The sequence below is a fragment of the Oryctolagus cuniculus genome, chromosome 3, assembly GCF_051225735.1.
Source record: "Oryctolagus cuniculus isolate XC-2025 breed Fujian yellow rabbit chromosome 3, ASM5122573v1, whole genome shotgun sequence".
Classification (NCBI taxonomy): domain Eukaryota; kingdom Metazoa; phylum Chordata; class Mammalia; order Lagomorpha; family Leporidae; genus Oryctolagus; species Oryctolagus cuniculus.
The window spans coordinates 149,346,696-149,361,040 of NC_142869.1; the positions used below are offsets into that span (position 1 = coordinate 149,346,696).

General features: G+C 37.6%; 1 protein-coding gene across 28 annotated transcripts in view; it reads left to right on the forward strand.

Moving 5' to 3' along the window:
- Window positions 1–14,345, forward strand: part of FOXP2 (forkhead box P2) — a 651,851-nt gene that overhangs the window by 205,357 nt on the left and 432,149 nt on the right. For all 28 annotated transcript variants that reach the window (XR_016230716.1, XR_016230714.1, XR_016230715.1 and 25 more), the window contains one exon: window positions 11,438–11,528. The gene's annotated coding sequence lies outside the window, so the exon portion shown is untranslated. Of the gene's footprint in view, window positions 1–11,437; window positions 11,529–14,345 lie in introns of those variants that run through there.

Genomic DNA, 14,345 nt, shown 5'->3' on the forward strand with positions numbered 1-14,345 from the left:
CTAACTGTAGTGAGTTCTCTGTATCTCTGTTGGCAGTTTCATAGCCTTTTATCTTTGCACAACAAATTTTTTTCAAATTTTAGCTGTTTCCTTGCTTTTTTTTTTTTTTTGACAGGCAGAGTGGACAGTGAGAGAGAGAGACAGAGAGCAAGGTCTTCCTTTTTGCCGTTGGTTCACCCTCCAATGGCTGCCGCGGCTGGTGCGCTGTGGCTGGTGCACCGCGCTGATCTGATGGCAGGAGCCAGGTACTTATCCTGGTCTCCCATGGGGTGCAGGGCCCAAGCACTTGGGCCATCCTCCACTGCACTCCCTGGCCACAACAGAGAGCTGGCCTGGAAGAGGGGCAACCGGGACAGAATCTGTCGCCCCGACCGGGACTAGAACCCGGTGTGCTGGCGCCGCAAGGCGGAGGATTAGCCTAGTGAGCCGTGGTGCCGGCCTCCCTGCTTTTCTTTTGTACAAATAATAGTGATATGATGTTCCTGTCATGTAAATAAAAATGCAAAATAAAGCAAAAGCCACACAAACAACAATAAAAAAAAAAAACCTGCTACCAAATGCATTCTGAGTCATTTATGGCATAATTTATGGACTAATTTATGGGCTATATCCTGAAAAAAATGCCATATTCCACAGAAACCTATGAACATACATTTTCTCCTAATTAACATGCATCCCAATTCCCTTACAAGTGGAATTAAAAATGTGAGTTTGTTTTCTTGCTAGGGTTGAGTTATTTATTTTCTCTTCACATACATGTTGTTTGTATCAGCATTCTTTGTGAGTGGACAATTACCTGTTTATTCTTACTTAACTAGCTTGTCTTACAATAATAATTCTCACTGGTATACAAGAAGACATGGGTATACAGATGAAAACTGTGTATAAACTCTTAATGTAGTTTTAACTTTTGAACATCATTTATTCCTTATGACCTTTATAAAAAGTATATTTATTTACTCCATATTTTCAGCATATTCTTCAAATCAGAAATTTCACTTGAGTAAGGATTTTATATTATCTATCTTGTAGAATTCAAAAGACAATTGCTTTTTACTTAAGCTTTATATGATATAACTTTTAATTTTCATTAATAAAATTGTAATATTTATTTTAGAATGTGACTTTATTTTTAATCATTAGAAGACAGGACAATGGAAAACATTAACAAATAGTTACAAATAATAAACTAAAAAACTATATCTTTTAGCTGTCAATTAGTTCCTAGAAAAAAATTAGTAATTTCTCACCTCATCTAACATAGTTCTTTAAATAGTATAAGTCAAACTCTCTGGGAATGACTGAGTAACACTTTTCTGATCCTACTACAGCAAAACTTAAATAAATTAGTAATCTTATTTCAAAGGGAAGAGAAAATTTAAAAAGCAAGTGTTTCTAAATGAAACTGCATAAAGGTTCTGTCATTCAGGAAATCTTCTATGACTGTCCTTGCTTCATTTGAGTCTTGTACCTGTACTTACCATGACCCTTAGCATATTGTAAAAAGAATCCCTTGTGTATCAAACTCTATGAGAGCAGGACTGTGGCTTTATTTCAGAGCCTGAACAGTGTTGGACATATGACAACCAATAAATATGTGTGAGTGTTTGTATATAATAGAATTCTAGTCAGTCTTGTCTTTTACTATTTATCTTATTTTTCTTTAAAAGCTTCATTTTTTTGAGGCAGAGAGATGTAAATATAGGGATAAATAAGGGAGATAAAAGAGGAAGAGGGAGACAGAGAGTAGCTGTGCTAATTTACATTTGCACCAACAGTGAATGAATTCTCCATTCTCCACATTCTTTTTTTTTTTGACAGGCAGAGTGGACAGTGAGAGAGAGAGAGACAGAGAGAAAGGTCTTCCTTTTGCCGTTGGTTCACCCTCCAATGGCCGCCGCGGCCGGCGCGCTGCGGCCGGCGCACTGCGCTGATCCGATGGCAGGAGCCAGGAGCCAGGTGCTTTTCCTGGTCTCCCATGGGGTGCAGGGCCCAAGCACCGGGGCCATCCTCCACTGCACTCCCTGGCCACAACAGAGAGCTGACCTGGAAGAGGGGCAACCGGGACAGAATCCGGCGCCCCGACCGGGACTAGAACCCGGTGTGCCGGTGCCGCAAGGTTGAGGATTAGCCTAGTGAGCCGCGGTGCCGGCCCATTCTCCACATTCTTGATAGCATTTGTTGCTCTCTGTCTTTTGGATAATAGGGGTAAAGTGACATATCATTTTGATTTTGATTTCATGGACATGGATGTTAATGTCCGCTTCTATCATTGTGCTCGAGTTTGTTTTATCTTAGGTCTAAAAATGTTTGTTTTATGTCTTCATGGTTCAATTTAGGTAGATTCCATGTGTCCAGATATCTATCCATTTCTGATAGCTTTCCCTGTTTGCTGGCATACAAGTCCTTGTAGTAATTTCTGATGATTGTTTTTATTTCTGTGGTATCTGTTGTTATGTTTCCTTTTTCACCTCTGATTTTATTGATTTGGGTCTTTTCTTTTTTTAGTTAGTTTGGCCAATGGGGTGTCAATTTTGTTTATTTTTTCAAAAAACCAGCTCTTCGCTTGGCTACTTTTTTGTACTTTTTTTTTGGATTCAATCCTGTTGATTTCTTCTCTGATTTTAATTATTTCTCTTCTCCTACTAGATTTGGGTCTGGTTTGCTGCAGTTTTTCTAGATCCTTGAGATGCGTTGAAAGCTCATTTATTTGGTGCCTTTCCAATTTCTTGATGTAGGCACTTATTACTATAAACTTTCCTCTCAAAACTGATTTTGTTGTATCCCATAAGTTTTGATATGTTGTGTTGTTATCTTCATTTACTTCCAGAAAATTTTTGATTTCTCTTTAGATTTCTTCTATGACCCGTTTTTCATTCAGGAGCATGTTGTTCAGTCTCCATGTGTTTGCATATGCTGTAGGGATTCCTGAGTTGCTAATTTCCACCTTCATTCCACTGTGGTGTGAGAAGTTGCATGGTATGATTCTAATTCTTTTAAATTTGCTGAGACTTGCTTTATGGCCTAGTATGTGGTCAATCCTAGAGAAGGTTCCATGCACTGCTGAGAAGAATGTAAAATCTTTAAATGTAGGATTGAAAGTTCTGTAGATATCTGTTAGATCCATTTGGGCAATAGTGTCAATTAAATCTGCTGTTTCCTTGTCGATCTTCTGTCCGGATGATCTATCTATTTCTGAGAGTGGAGTATTGAAGTCCCCCAGTACTATTGTATTGGAATCTAAGTCTCCCTTTAAGTCGCTTAACATACCTTTTAAATAAACCGGTGCCCTGTAATTAGGTGCATATACATTTATAATAGTTACATCTTCCTGTTGAATTGATCCCTTAATCATTGTATAGTGTCCCTCTTTGTCTCTCTTAACAGTTTTTGTATTAAAGTTTATTTTGTCTGATATTAATATGGCTACACCTGCTTTTTTTCATTTCTGTTGGCATGGAATATCTTTTTCCAACCTTTCACTTTCAGTCTGCATGCATCTTTGTGGGAAAGATGTGTTTCTTGTAGGCAGCAAATAGATGGGTTTTGTTCCTTAATCCATTCAGCCAGTCTGTGCCTTTTAACTGTAGAGTTGAGTCCATTAACGTTCAATGTGACTATTCATAAGTATTGACTTTGCCCTGCCATTTTCCCAAAGATATTTTCTGGTATATGCTTTGAGCTTCCTATGATCTTTTACTGGTAGGTTTTCTTCCTTTACCTTCTTTCATACTGATGGCTGTGTTTCTGTGTGTAGCACATCTTTAAGCATTTTTTGAAGGGCTGGACGAGTGGCGACAAATTCTTTCAATTTCTGTTTGCTATGAAAGGTCTTTATTTCACCTTCATTCACAAATGAGAGCTTTGCAGGATATAATATTCTGGGCTGGCAATTTTTCTCTCTTAGTACGTGGGCTATATCTCACCATTCCCTCCTAGCTTGTAGGGTTTCTGATGAGAAGTCAGCTGTGAGTCTAATTGGAGATCCTCTGAGAGTAATTTGACGTTTCTCTCTTGCACATTTTAGGATCTTTTCTTTCTGTTTCACTGTGGTGAGTTTAATTACAACGTGTCGTGGTGAGGATCTTTTTTGGTCAAGTTTATTAGGGGTTCTATGAGGTTCCTGTACTAGGATGTCTCAGTCCTTCTCCAAACCTGGGAAATTTTCTGCTAATATCTCACTAAAAAGGCCTTCTAATCCTTTCTCCCTCTCATGCCTTCAGGAACTCCTAGAACTTGAATGTTGGGTTTTTTAATAGTATCCTGTAGATTCCCAACAATATTTTTTAGATTTCTAATTTCCTCTTCTTTTCTTTGGTTTGACTGTATACTTTCCTGTTCTCTGTCTTCTAAGTCTGATATTCTCTCTTCTGCTTCACCCATTCTGTTTTTAAGGCTCTCTAATGTGTTTGTCATTTGATCTATTGAATTCTTCATTTCATTATGATTTCTCGTCACTATCACAGTTTCATTTTCTACTAGTTGTTTCATTTCATTTTGATTCCCCCTTAATATTTCATTTTCATGCTAGAGATTTCCTATCCTATCCATTAAGGATTGCTGTAGTTCAAGAATTTGTTTTTGAGAACTTCTTAATGTTCTTATCAATTTTTTGAGATCCACTTCTTGCATTTCTTCTATCTCATCATCTTCATTATCTTGAATTGGGGTGTCTTTTTCATTTGGGGGCATCATAGTGTCTTCCTTGTTCTTGTTACCTCGGTTTCTGCATTTGTTTGGCATTGTGGAGATATTCTTTGGTTTCTTCGCTGTGGTGCTTTTTCTCGTTATAGTATGACTCTAGATTAAGTGGAGTGTCTGCTTTTGATGGATCCTTAGAGGCTCTGATGGGTGTGGCCAGAGAGCTCTGTTTGGTTCTTCAGGGTTAAGGGTGTGCCAAAGGTGACTCACCCAGATTATTCTCTCACTCTCTCTCTCTCTCTCTCTTTTTTTTTTTTTTTTTGACTCAGTTGGGAAGTAATTCACAGCTGAGTGGAATTGAGGGTAGTTGATGTATGCAATCTGGCCCCTGTGGGTATTTGTTTGCTCTACCCCTGGGACTACACAAAGAGATTATGCAGCCCTCAGTGTCTCATATTTCTCCGTAGTCTCTCACCGGGTTGCCAAGCTTACCGAGTTTGTGTACTCGGTGAGTTCTCTCGCCCCCTCCTCAGATTTTCACAGTCTCAGTTCGTTAGCTCCACACTTTCACTAGGTCCTAACTTCCTGTTATTTCTCCCCACCAGAGTCAGGTTTTTTTGCTTGGCTGATGGCGGGCGCCACTTTATGAATGTCCAAAATGGCGCCTGCTCTTTGTCTTGCTCGGCTTTGTAAGGTGAGTGGAGAGAAAGGCTAGTGTCCGTGCCGGTTCCCCTTATTTATTCATTTTTTTCCCTCCTCCAGTCAGCCTGGTGAACTTTCCCCAGCGGGGCTTCAAGCCTCGTTCCCTCTAGGCTCTTTCTGCCTTTCCCCACCAATGTCTCAGGTTACCAAGGTTTTTGTCTCACCTCCCCTTCCAGGGCTGGCGTGCAGACTCTGCGGCTGGGCTTCCACGCGATGGGCGACCTTGCTCTCCCCGTAGGTCCTCCATGTTACATCCACTAGATCCGGAAAAGTTTCCTCTGCAATTTTTTCCTGAGCCTTTTCCTGAGGCTACAGTAACTCCACTTTTATTAAACTATCTTTTCCCGAACTGTCAGTGCGTGCCCTCACTATTCCGCCATCTTGGCTCCCTGTTTGCTAGCTTACAAGTCCTTGCTGTTTACTTTCTGACCCAGCTTCCTGTTAGTGCTCCTGGGAAAGCAGTGAGAATAGTTCAAGCCCCTCAGCCATGTGGGAGACCCAGATGGATTTCCTGGCTTCAGCCTGGCTTAGCATCAGCCACTGCACCCATTTAGAAAGCAAACCAACAGATAAAATCTCTGTCTCATTCTACATTTCAAATAAATAAATAAATATTTAAAAATTACTAAAAGAAATAAAGAGAAAACTAATTTAAAAACTCTAGATTATACTGCATTCCTTGTTACCTTTTGACATTTTCATGTCTCATTTTGTGTATCAATATATTATCTATCTCCTAACATATTAATGTAGTTATAAATATTTATAATTTTTTAATCTTCATGCTAAGATATGAGTGGTTTACATACCATGGTTACAGCATTAAAGCACTCTGAATATGTTTTGCTATTATTCTTACCAGTGAATTTTTTTATCTTCTAATATTTTCTTCTTACTCATTACTATCCCTTTTTTTAAACTTTATTTTATTGATTTGAAAGGCATAGTGACAGAGAAGGAGAGACAGAGAAGAAGAGGAGGAGAGAGAGAGAAAGAGAGAGAGGGAGAGAGATCACTTTTCTATTTGGTGGTCCATTCCACAAATGTACATAATTGCTGGGACTGGGCCAGACCAAAGCAAGGAGCCTGGAACTCCATTGAGGTATCCCACATGGATGACAGAAGCCCAACTATTTGGGCCATCTTTCACTGTTTTCTCAGGCACATTAGCAGGAAGCTGGATTTGAAGCAGTACAGCCAGGGCTCAAAATGGTACTCAAATATGGGATGATGGCATTGCAGATGGTATTTAAACCTGCTGCACTACCACACTGACCCTACCATCTCTTTCTTTTTTTTTTTTAAGAACTCCCTATATCATTTCTTGTAGGATAGGTCTGGTGATGACAAATACTTTCACATTCTTTTTCTGTCTATAAATGGCTTTGTCTCTCCTTATTATTTGGTGGATTGCTATATTGGTTAACAGTGTTTTGTTTGGTTTCCCTTTAGTATTGTGAAAATGTTATCTGATTCTTCTGTGGTATATAAGATTTCTGCAAAGAGTCTGCAGTCAGGAAATTAGGGTACATTTATATGTTATTTATTTATTTTCTCTTGCAACTTTATTTTTTAAAAGATTTTATTTATTTATGTGAGGTATTTGAGAGGCAAAGTTATGTACAGAGGGAGAGACAGAGAGAGAGGTTTTCCTTCTGCTGGTTTACTCCTGAAATGGCCACAGTGGCTGTACCTGGGTAGATCTGAAGCCAGGAGCCAAGAGCCAGGAGCTTCTTCCAGGTCTCCCACATGGATGTAGGGGCTTGAGCACTTGAGCCATCTTCCACTGCTCTTCTAGGCCATAAGCACTGAGTTGTATTGGAAGAGGAACACCTGGGACATGAACCGGTGCCCATAGAAGATGCTGACACTGCAATTAGAGGCCTAACATACCACAGCACAGTGCTGGCCCCTCTCTTGCAACTTTAAAAATCCTCTCTTGAGTTTTAACCTTGGAAAACTTGATTATAACTTGATGTGGTAGTCTTGATTGGGTTGAATCTGTCTGGTTTGACTTTGCTTGTGGGTACCTAGAAAGTTGTATCTGTCTCTAGAGTTTGAAAATTCTCAGCTACTATTTATTCAAATCAGCCTTCCACCACTTTGGCATTTTCAAGTCCCAAGACCTTGGATATCTGCATTATTCATGCTGTCCCAATATTCCAATAAACTTTTCTTCTTTCTTCGATTATTTTCTTTTCTGTGAATTTCAAATAGTCCATATTAGATCTCACTAATTCTTTGATCTATTCTGCTGTTGATACTTTCTATCAAAGTTTTAATCTTGCTTAGTGCAGTTTTCAGCTGAAGGATTTCTGCTTGATTTTTTAAAAAAATGCTTTCAGCTTTCTTTTAAATTTCTCTGTTAGAATATTTAATCTTTTCTATGTGTTTTCTTGAAGATCATTGACTTTCCTTAAAATAAATATTTTGAATTCTTCATCTGAAAGTTTGCAGATATCACTTGCTGTGTTATGATTTCCTGTCTTCTTGTTTTGCTCATTAGGTGAGGTCAGAGTTCCCTGAAAGTTCTTGATGTTTGTTGGTATAAGATATCATTTGCACTTTTATTGATTAAGTATTTTGCACCAGAGATTGCTTTCAGACTTTTTGCCTGCCCTCCCAGGAATTCTAAGCAATTCTGGCTTATTTTCTCTAAGCCAATGGAGATTTTGCTTTTTTAGTCCTAGATGTCACCCCAAGTTTACTTGTGGTGTTTGTTACTGTTTCAGCATTAGTAGGTGCTCCAGATCCAAGTTTGTCTCAAATCTGCAGTTGGTATCTTGTTCAGAATGAGTGCCCCATAAATGGTAATTTGTCTTTGCAAGCCTCTGGTTGGAGCTGGAGTAGTCCTAGAATCCTCATCCACAATCATGGACCAGTTTTCAGGCACCACAGAATTGTGCCTGGCTCTGCATTTCAATGTTGAGGATCCAGTTTTTCAAACTCATATGCAGTGGTTTGTCCTCTGCCTCCCTGTTCTACCCTATGCATGTTCTCTTGGTTGGGCTGCCTGAAGGTATGGGAGAAATAAGGTGGACAGTCCTGTGACCACCAATGCCACAATGCTAGATCACACCTGGCACCCACAGCATGACATAGGAGTAGGACCAAGGCTCACATCACTATACATTGCCTGTTGCTGAACTGAATTAACAGACCAAGATTGCTGCAACCAGCTGCAGGTGATGCTGCCCAATATATCATTCCAGTGAACAGAGTCTGTGGATCTCTATCTGACAAGACATGTGCACAGGATCCATCTACAGCTACTGAATGGAAGAAGGGATTGTTAGGACTTACCCAGTGTTTGATTTCACCATTCTTGTACTGAGTTTCAAGACACAGTCCTGTATAAACTTTGCTGTCCTACTGCCTGGCAGTAGGAGTCTTGTTCCATGCTGTCTCCCTGAGGTTGGCAGAAGGGTAATGGAGGTAGCCCTGGACTACCTAGGCTGACACTAAGCTGGGTCACCCCTGAGTTTCACAGTTGCAGGGCTTTCGAAAGTCTTGTGGGTACACACCATGTGTGTGGCTGGCAATCATGCAGGCTAAAACATGTCTGTCCTACCAGAGTACAGGTCGCTGCCTGACACAGGCAGATCTGGTGGGTATCCTCGAAGCAGTGGCCTTGGAATAGAGGCTTTTGTGCTATATTTGGTGCTGGAGCTTACTGGAGCATTCCTATCCTCATTTCCCACTCTTATTCCCATGTGGCTACATTACTGCTCCACTATCTGGTTTTTGTGAAGAATGGTGGATCTAGTCCCTTGGCTGTTTGGCTAATGAGGTTCCAAAGGCACCGGCTATAGACACTGGCTTCAGAGCCGGAGCTTAGGAGCTCTGTCCAGCACTGCATTTCATTTTGGTATTCTTTCTGCTGAGTTTTAAATATAAGATCAAGTGGGAGATCGGTCTTTCCACACTATTCTCCTTGGGGTTGAGAGAGCGGGTGATGTGGGAAACCTTCATTTTCTGCTCTCTTCAACGCATCTTTTCTTACTGTCATGCTTAACTAGGAACTGTGGTCTTCCTACTGTCTGCTTAGCTCTTATGATGGGGTTTTGGTGTGTTATTAGCTGCCCAAATTGGTGTTTCTATGGGGGGGATTACTGCTGAAGTGTCTTAACATAACCCTCATCCTTAGTTTTTGATTTTCACTTTGATATTAGTGGACCTTTCAAAGTTTATGTTTTAAAAATAGGTCTGTGGTTTTTCTTCAAAAAGTCAAGAATTTTCTCTTTCTGTCTCTCAGTTTTTTTTTAAATCTTGAACTTATAGACTGATTCAGGAAAAATTGAAATTTCTGAATATAGGGAAAAGAAAAAGCTAGTATGGAATTGGGTAATAACTTAGACTTGTGCATTTTAATAAGAAATATCATTCTTTTGGTAGTAAGCAGCTACCAAAAGAAAATAATTATGGAAGATAATTTTAATATAAGGAAAGTCAAGAGTAAAGCCTGCTTATTTGCAGAATTTTGTCATTAAGATAAATGTGATCAGCAGAAGCAATAGAGAATGGGTGTTGCAATATCAACAACAGAAATTTGAGTTGCCTTAGTAGTTGTGACTTTGCTTTATCTTAATGCTTATGATTAACTAACAATTGCTTCAAGTTATGCTGTGACGAATACTTAAGGTTTTGTGGAGTACCAAAGGCATCTAGGTGAAGGAATATTGCAAGCATTGGTTATTTGGGTCTCTGATTCAACCAGAATATTTTATTTTTCATTCACCTGTCAGTAAGGTTTCATTGAAGGAAAAATGTTCTTTAGCTGAAGTATCAGTATTGCTGCAAATACAGTTTTGTCAAATTTTGTTTTGTAGTATTGTCAAGCCAGTGGTCAAACTACTATAGTTTAATGATCTGTGATTATTTTAAAATTGACTGTATATGAGTGAAATGATCATCTTTTCATTTGCTTGTTGGTTGTAGCCCTTGCCTATATATCTGCTGATTTATGGTTTTTCTTTTCTTTTTTTTTTTTTTTACTTTTTCTTTGTTGAATCATTTATTTAGTGGACCATTAATCCTTTGACTATAATGTAAGAAGGAAGGAAGGAAAAAAGAAAGAAGGAAGGAAGGAAAGGGAGAGAGAGAAAGAAAAAGAAAAGAAAAAATACATGGAGGAAGCGAAGTGTCATTGTATTCCTAGAATTGTGTCTATGAACCACATTGAAAATTGATGAGAATTGTGTTGTAATTATTATGTGTTTGCTGTAACTCTGAGAATCTAATATATTAATAAATCTCTTAAAAAGTAGAATAAAATTTCAAAAAGTATTTAGAAATTATTTAAAATTAATAAAATGTCTAAACAATCAAAAAAGATAGCCTATGATTTAACCCATTTCTTTCAGTGAGGATGACAGACATTGTTAATTGAATACAGTGTGCCTTGGTGCTACAGATGTAGATTTAGCTTCCAAACAGCTCTCTAAGTAGTCTGTATTGATCACTCAATTTGACGTGAGACAAAACACTGCAGGTTCTAAAATTACACTTCACATAGCCTTAGAAAAGTTGGAGCAAAATCAGATTATAAAGGAATAGACTAGAAAAAAGAGGGGTTAAATCAGAAACAAGTCTGAAGAAAATATTCAAATAAGCATTAATATAATAACCTTTAAATTGTGATTATAAGAGGAAAAATGTCTGCTATTATTTGGTTACTTGTAGAAGACCCTACTAAGTTCATTAAGTGTGCGCTGAAGAGACAATTGAAATCAGTCATGTTTTCTGTAAAGAATCAAAAACAAATAATTTTATTTTGTAAATTATAAAGTTTAATCTCTAAGAAGTCTAAACCTGTGAAGTCAATGAAAGAATAGGAATTAAAATCTTAGCAGTGCATCTTATGCTGTCTCTGTGATCCTTTCTTAAACCCAACAATGGACTTAAAGTTCTCTAACTTACATGGTAAAAAAGCACTTCATACATATTTGAAGTTGTACAAAGTAAGGAGCCCATTAACAATTCCGCTTACTTGAAGATGAATATGCTCTGTGTTCTAGGAAGTCATTGCACTAATTGTGACATAAATTCAGTGGTAGTTTTCAAAGCCATGACGATTATTTGTCTCTGTTAACAGGACTATTCTAATGTGATGCTGGGGTTGAATTTACCTGGAACTCCGTTTTAAGGTTAATTCAAAAGACTTGTGGAAGTTCTGCAAGAAATAGGTAAGTGTCCATTTGTTAACCAATCTTTTTTTGTTCATTGTAATTTTTTTTTCTTTTTCTCATGTTTGGTAAGTATCTTCACGCAAAGGTTAAGAAAGTTTTCAGTGGACTGCAGAGACATGTGAAATATAGCAATAGGAACACTTACTAGGTAATAGCGCCTTTCATTTTACTCCTTGGTCTTCTTATACAACTTAATCTCACTTTAAAAAATCAGCATAAATACTTTTTACTTGCTGAATAGTATGGTGAGTGGTGCATTAAGCATGTGATTAGAGTGGATTGAAATTATGTTCTTGTAAAAATTAAAGAGACAAAAAAAAAGAAGGAAGGATGAGGATTGAGGGAGGGAGGAAAAAAGAGAGGGAGGGATGTATGGTTATCTTTTTGGAACTGTACCTATGGAAATACATGAACTCTGTTCTCTTTATTTTAAAAAAATGAAAAAAATAAATGTTGAATAAAAATATTATTACTCATTTCTTGAGTAACAGTACATTTATTTGTATAAAATAGTAAAGTGAATAGAGATTTTTAGCAAGCAGGATTACCTGACAATGAGCATCATGGACCATGAAGGAAATTATTTTTAAAAAATAGAAAGTCTTTTTCCCAGAAGGGAACATAATTGCATTTAAAGTTAGTTCTCAGAACTGCTTTGGGAACTTGCTAATTAGACTTTTTTTCCCTAGTTATGTGCTTATAGTGGCGGGTTTTCTGCATTTTAAAATGAACACTAATCACATATTGGTGTAAATAATGCATATGCTTAATGCCAAAGGTCCATCATAGGGGGATAGAGCATTCTGAAAAAGAATTTATTCTTAGAAGTTCTCTGAGTTATGAGCCTCAAGCTGTAGGTACAATGATAAAGGAAGAATGACAGAATGGCAAAGACTTTGGAGTCAGGTTGATAAGCATTTGCATGCTTGCAGCCATTTATTAGCCTTATTATCTGCTTTGGTTAATTTCCTTAAAATTTACACATCTTTTTCAAATCTAACACTTTCTTTTCCAGAGATACTTGCTTATTGGATTATTGTAAAAAAATCAGCATAGTCCACAGTTATTTTCAAGAAATAGTAGATTTTCTTCTTTTTCCTTGGTTTTCCTTCTTTTTATTTGGTTGAATCTTCCTATTTTCAAGCAATTTGTTTAATTTATCCTTATTTTACCTTTCATTGTGGTTAAATAGCCTGCCTTGATAATTCTTCTAGAATGCTAATCAAAGTATTTCATACAATTTACAACTGAGAGTGTTTATGTATATAGGTCAACGTGCAGTTGGGCGAGTGTGTGTGCACACTTTTGTTTGTGTGTCTTACTCCAAGATATTCACAATTATGGTCAGAGTTTCCCCTGTAAGAAAATTAAATCCAAATGAAGTGCATGACTTTCATTCACTAATAGGAAGAAAATTGCTAGAAGTTTAAGAAATACTTACTAAATAAGTATTTCATCACACATGAAAAACTATTTGCTCTATTTTTTAAATTGTTGAAAAGTAGGTGGACTGATCAGGAAGTTGATTTGGCAGAGGGGACACTGTGTTAGCAATGCTGATGTAAAGCCCACCGACATTCCTTGGCGAAAGAAGCAGAGTGAGAAAGACTGCAAATATAGAGGCTATAGAGTATAATTGTTGAGAATGCAAGCTTGGGAATCAGATTGCCTGGGATTCAATGATGGTTCCAAAACTCACTCTGTGAGATCCCAGTGGAAATAAGGAGCCATCAAAAAAGGAGGTAGCTTTCTCTGAAGGGAGGAGAGAACTTCCACTTTGCATGTAGCTCTGTGTAAATAGTGATGGAGTTTGTGAACTCAGAAGGCTTCCATAGCCTTGGCAGCTCATGACAAGAGCCTCGGGTGACCACTGACTTTATAAATAAGAGTTAATTGTTAAATCAACCACAGGAGTCACCGTGTACTTGCTCCCCCTGTAGGGCCTCTGTCCTTAATGAGTTGTAGTATGAGAATTAACAGTAAAACTTGACTTCAGATAGTACTTTATACTTTGTGTGTCTGTGTAAGTGCAAACTGTTGAAATCTTAGTACAGAGTTGGTCTTCTGTATATCAAGACAATTAAAATTGAATCTTAATGAAGAATGGGATGGGAGAAGGAGTAGGATGTGGGACAGGAGTGGGAGTGAGGGGGTGGGTATGGGGGGTGAAGAACCATTATATTCCTAAAGGTGTTCCTGTGAAATTTATATTTATTAAATAAAAGCTTTCTAGAAAGACCCAAATCTTCCATATAGTAAACTTTGTGCAAGTCACAAAAGTTTTCCAATCATTAATTTCTCAACTTACAGACTATATAGAGTATATATAATACTTTCTATATAATACTTTAATACTCTCTATATCATACTTTTCTATTTTGTAGAGTTGATCAAAAGACTAAATGTATACATCTATATAAAAAATATAATGAACATAAAGGAAAACGTTAGTAGATTGTTTTTCCTATTGTATTAGTTTCAAAGTTGACCGTGTTATTCAGGTCATGTGGTAAATATCCTACATAGCTTTCTAATGTTAGTTCAATCATGAGTCTTAAAAGAAGTCAACACTGTTGGTTCAAGCTGCTATAACAAGTACTATAGACGGAGGAGCTTATGAACTACAGAAATTTATTTCTGTCAGTAATAGAGGATGAAAGTCCCAAGGCCAGAGTGTCAGCCAGCACGATCAGGTTCTGGTTTGCACACTGCCAACTTGTTACATCCTCACACAATTTCTTAAAATTTTTATAAATTCATTATATTTAATAAAAATGAAATATTATCACTAGTTATAGCATGTTTTTTCAGATA